We start from the raw sequence: 5,738 nt of genomic DNA, 5'->3' as shown, positions 1-5,738 counted from the left end.
GATGTGGGTGAATGGGAGGATGGACAGAGCCTGGGTGTTTGGTGACTCTGCTAAGCCACCAGTCAGTCCCAGAACTTTTTGTTATTTAAACAATAAACATCTCAAGAGTTTAAGTCATCACAAGTTGGGCATTCTGTGTGGCTGCTGAAAGCATTCCCAACATATAGTGGGGGAGAGAAAGGCCTGACTTCCATGATCCAAGACTGAGCGATTTAATGCTGGATGAAATACAGCTGTGAAAGGAAGATCATGTTGAGGTGTGTGGGGATCCTGTTTGTTTTGGCCAGCTGTGGGACATCCAGTAAAACAAAAACAAACAAACAAACCAAAAACCCCAGAAGGTCATGGTTAAAGAAGAAGGCCGTGCTTGGCCTGCCATTGTATTGCTCATGTCTTGCATGATGTTTCAACACATGCTAGGAATTTAATTGCCCTGTGCTGAGGAATTGAATGAATGAACGATCGTAGGGATGATGAGGACCTAAGCAGAGGTAACAGTCATGGGGATTAAAAAAAGAACATTTTTCTCTGTCAGCCTAAGCATAGATGATATGTGACAGATCTGGATGGAGCTTTTAATCAGTTATGTGAAAGATAGACTATGTAAAAGAGATGTCATGTGTACAAAAATCCATCGCTTTATGATTACAATAATTTTCTTTTACCCTCTTTATATGTCTTTCTTCCTATGGTAAGTTGCCTTTGAAGAAAACAGTCTCTCTATTTTTGCAGAAGAAAACTATGTAGGAGAGATGAAAATTAAGTGAACAGAATTGAATCTGCCATGTGGCACAGCACCTCAAGGATTCTTCTTTGAGAACCAAAATAAAGTGACAGTCCGTAGCCAAGCAGCATCTGCCATCATATTATATGCTCACTCTCATTTAAGCTGCATAGCCTGAGAGGCTCAAAGCATCTGTTGGTCAGTCAATTCAGTCAATTTCATTTGAAGAATATTCTATGGGCCCTTCTTTTTACCTGCTTTAAACTTTGAAGTTTATTTTAGTTTTCTAGGCTGCCTTCAGATGATGATATACCCCAGCTAGGAGCTTGCACCATAAAGATGGAATATTTATGGTCAAGTCCCTTCTGTTCCCACCCTTTCATTAAACAGAAGAGATAGTTCTGCATATAGATATCCAGTTTTCCCAGCACACTTGTTGAAGAGACAATCTTTTCCCCAATGTAGATTTTTGTTGCCTTTGTCTGATATCCGATGGCTATAAGCCTGGGAAGTGATTTCTGGGTTCTCTGTTCTACTCCACTGGTCTGAATGTCTATTTTTATACCAGTACCATGCTGTTTTGGTTACAACAGCTTTGTAGTATAATTTGAAGTCAGGCAGAGTTATGCCTCTGGCTTTGCATTTTTTGCTCAGGATTGCTTTGGCTATTAGGGGTCTTTTGTTTTTCCATATGAAAGGTAAGATTGTTTTTTCCATTTCTGTGAAGAATGTCATTGGTATTTTGATGGGGATTGCATTGAATCTGTAGATCACTTTGGGTAGTATAGACATTTTCACAATGTTAATTTTTCCAATCCAGAGCATGCAATATCTTTCCATCTTTTTGTGTCTTCTTCAATTTCTTTTAGAAGTGGTTTGTAATTCTCATTGTAGAGGTCTTCAACATCCTTGGTTAAATTGATCCCTAGGTATCATATTTTTGGGGGGAAATTTGTAAATGGGCTTACTTTCTTTATTTCTCCTTCTGTTAATTCATTATTTGAGTATATAAATGCTACTGATTTGGGGGCATCTCTCACCATACACTAAAATCAACTCAAAATGGATTAAAGACCTAGATATAAGACCCCAAACTGTAAAATTACTAAGGGAAAATATAGGTGAAACACTTTAGCAATTAGGTCAGGGCACAGGCGTTATGAACATGAGCCCAAAGCACAAGCAGCAAAAGAAAAAATAAACAAATGAGACTATATCAAACTAAAAAGTTTTTGCACAGCAAAAGAAACAATCAACATAGTGAAAAGATAACCTACAGAGTGGGAGAAAATTTTTGCCAACTATGCATCCGACAAGGGACTAATATCCAGAATATACATAGAACTCAAGCAATTATACAGTAAAAAAATAAATGACCCAATTAAAAAATGGGCAAAGGAGCTGAATAGACATTTTTCAAAGGAAGACATACAAATGGCCAACAGATACATGAAAAAATGCTCAACATCACTAGTCATCAGGGAAATGCAAATTAAAACCATATTGAGATACCACCTCACTCCAGTTAGACTGGCTATGATCAAAAAGTCGGTGAATAACAAATGCAGTCTAGGGTGTGGAGAGAAGGGAACACTACTGCACTGTTGGTGGGAATGTAAATTAGTACAGCCACTTTGGAAACAATTTGGAGGTTTCTTAAACAACTACAGATAGAACTTCCATATGACCCAGCAATCCCTCTCTGCGTATATATCCAGAGGAATGGAAATCATCATGTCAAAGAGATACCTGCACTCCCATGTTTTTTGCAGTTCTGTTTACAATAGCCAAGATATGGAACCAACCTAAATGTCCTTTGTTAGATGACTGGATAAGGAAACTGTGGTATATATATACACTGTGGAATACTACTCTGCCATAAAAAAATGAAATACTCCCATTTGCAGCAACATGGATAAACCTGGAGAAACTTATGTTGAGTGAAATAAGCAAAGCACAGAGGGATAAATACCGCATGTGCTCACTCATATGTGGGAGCTAAGAGAGAAAGGAAGGCAGGAAAGAAAGACCACAGTAGTCCCATGATCCAACAGAGGGAGGGAACTTTCCTAGGGCTACAAATCAGAGTTGAGGGGAGAGTGGGAAGGGGAGGGAGGTTGAGGGATAATTGGGAGGGGACAAAGGGTACAAAAGTAATTTCTGGTAATGGGTATGCCCCCAGTATGAATCTGGCCCTCACATGATGGGCAGGAGGGGGGACAATCAACTTTGTATCTCATGAATATTTGAAATAAATAAATGAATGAATGAATGGAAAAAAAATAAATAAACACGAGATAGGGTTTCAAACTGAGGCCCTTTAAGTGAGCTCAGCCAGCAACATGGTCAGCAGCATTCCAGGCTGAGGGTGGCTCGTGTTTGCAATGAGAAGCTGTGAGAAGTAGTTATTTGGACCCCTGGCGGCACAATGGTATCAGTGGAGTCCTCACAGCCCCTGTGCAATAGATAACCTTTGTTTGTTTGTTTTTGGTGGCTAGCCAGTACAGGGATCAAACCCTGGACCTTGGTGTTATCCGCACCACACTCTAACCAACTGAGCCCACCGGCCAGCCCTAACCTTAGTTATTTTGTGTCACTTTCCTGGCAGAGCTGTGCCATGCTTCCAGAACATTACACAGCGCCAAAGCTCAGGGAGGGCTTCAACTGAGGACGACACAGGCAGCTGCTGAGGAAGGCTTGGCTGCTTCAGCTCACACGGTTCTCTGCTCTTTTCAGACCACTTGGGTGTGGAAAGGTTTGGGAGGCAGTGTAGAGTCCCAGGCAATGAGGACAGACAGGTCCTACCATTGTTTCCTCTGGCCTGGGACTTGGGTAATGCTTGGGAGGTCACAGGCTACAGGACACGTGGTTCTCTCTACTCACCTTATCTTCGTGCCTCCTCATTTCTCTCCCAGCTCTATCACCAGCCAGAGGGAATCCTCCCCACATCTTGAGGAAATCCTTCTCCTATTGAGGTTTTGGATATTTCGTCCCTGCCTGGAACGCTCTCTTGGCTCTGCGGCAGTGACCGCTGCTAAAAATAAGAACCTTAACAATCTTAGGTTTTTTCTGTCCCCCACCCTGTCCCATCCCTCCTCTGAGGCACTGGTTAGCAGAGGAACTGACAAATGTCTGCTTGCACAGGGAGACTTTGGGAAAGAGGTAAGTGAAGTGAAGAAAAAGATAAAGAAACCCAAAAAACCACGGGTTAATATTTCCAAATAGTCCCTTAATGTCAGGGCCTGCTTTCCACAGCCCTGCTCTGTGGAGTTCAAAATTTCACCACCTGGTTCTTAGCCAGGCCCTGCCACACCTGAGGCCCCCTCCCCACCAGGACCAGGGGTGTGGAACAAACCTTGCTTCTCTCTGCTCTGTATCTGGTAGCACGGGACGAGTTCTAAGCACTAGAGTGTACTCTGAGCCCTATTTTTCTCCCTGCCTTTCTCCCTTCTTTCCTTTTCATCAACTCAGACATACCTGGGTTTGCATGTCTGCTGCTTTGGTTTCTGATGGTGTTTCCCCCTTAATGACAAAGATGGTTTTCCCTAAACCCTTGCTTAGTTGCATGGAGAACGGCCGTCCCATCTAACCCTCACTGGCCCAGTCCCCACCAGTGCATGGGTTTTGCTCAGGATATAATAGAGCAGCTGGGACCCTGTGGCCTGGGGACTCCAGGAATTGCTCAGAAGTACCTGTCTATCCACTGCAGATGGGGACTTCCTCCTGGTGCATGTCTTGGACCTAATTGATCCTGACTTGGGCACCAGGGTTTGGGCTGCTGACCTTGAAGGTCGGGCCAATTCTTCTGGTACCAAAGATGATCATAGCACTGCTTCCTGCCTTCCACCACTGACCCAAGGTAGCCTCAGCATTCCTTAAAGCTAGGTTGAGGACATTTGAATTGTTACCATAAACAATGGTGCTAGTTTGTCATAGCAGGCCCAGAATTATTTGTTGGGGACTTGAGGAGGGCTTAAAAGATAACATCCATCTTTCATGCTGAAGTTCTGATGGAGATCCAAACACTACATTTATTTCTAATAGAGCTGATCTTGGAGAATGTGGCTTAGGTGTGGGGGCCAAAGGCACTTGTTAACCTCTTTCCTCACATCCAGACTGGATCTTAGAAAAGCCTATATGTGGGGAACTTGGTTTTTGTAGAGGAAACTGATTCTCCAGGTCTCTGAATCTCACTGGGCCTCATAGGGTGAATTCCTTGTCTTTGGACTGTCCTGGTTTTTAGTACTGAAAATCCTATATCATGGAAATCCCTCAGTCCCAATACACCAGGACAGTTGGTCATCTAGACTCCCCTGGGCTCAGGACTAAGTTAAACAAAGTGATGCTTAGGATTTGGGGGACTTTTTGACACAATCCATCAGAACTGAATTCTGCTTTTAAGTTTACTTCTCTGAAGTAGTATGACTTCTTTTCATTAAATATTTAAGTCATTAGAAAAGTGATATATTCATGCTCACGAGAAATCATTGAAAAAGCACAAGGGTTGTGTAAAAATTAAAGAACATCTTTCGTTCTCACCCCTCTGTCCCCTAGAACTTCTAGCCCGGGGTGGCCACTCTCAGTGGTGGTTTCTCAGTGTTAGTCCCTCAATGTTCTACTCACATAGAGGCCTCTTCCTGTGCATGTATGTATGTGTTGCAAAAAATTTTCCAAATTCTTTTTGCAGTAACTCTATGTGAAGTTTCAACCCTAAGAACACATATATATTTATCTAAATTTTGGAAAATGACTGTGTAGTTTTCCTCCCACTAAAGAACAACACCCGACAGCCACCAGTGACTAGTTACCTTGCTCTTAGTTTTCTGCTGTTACAAATAGTCCTGCGATGAATTCATTTATAAGCTCATTTGTGCACATACACCTGTTTGATAAATTGCTAGAAGTGAAATGATGACACCGCAGGGTATGTTCATTTTCATTCTGATATTTTCTTCCAAATTTTCCTTCAACGGGTTTTGCCCCAGTTTATATTCCTGTTTTTTTTTTTTTTTTT

Source organism: Galeopterus variegatus, unplaced genomic scaffold (genome assembly GCF_000696425.1).
Source record: "Galeopterus variegatus unplaced genomic scaffold, G_variegatus-3.0.2 Scaffold2186, whole genome shotgun sequence".
Lineage (NCBI taxonomy): Eukaryota > Metazoa > Chordata > Mammalia > Dermoptera > Cynocephalidae > Galeopterus > Galeopterus variegatus.
The sequence above is the reverse complement of the archived record's forward strand: the minus strand, read 5'-3'. Positions refer to the sequence as shown.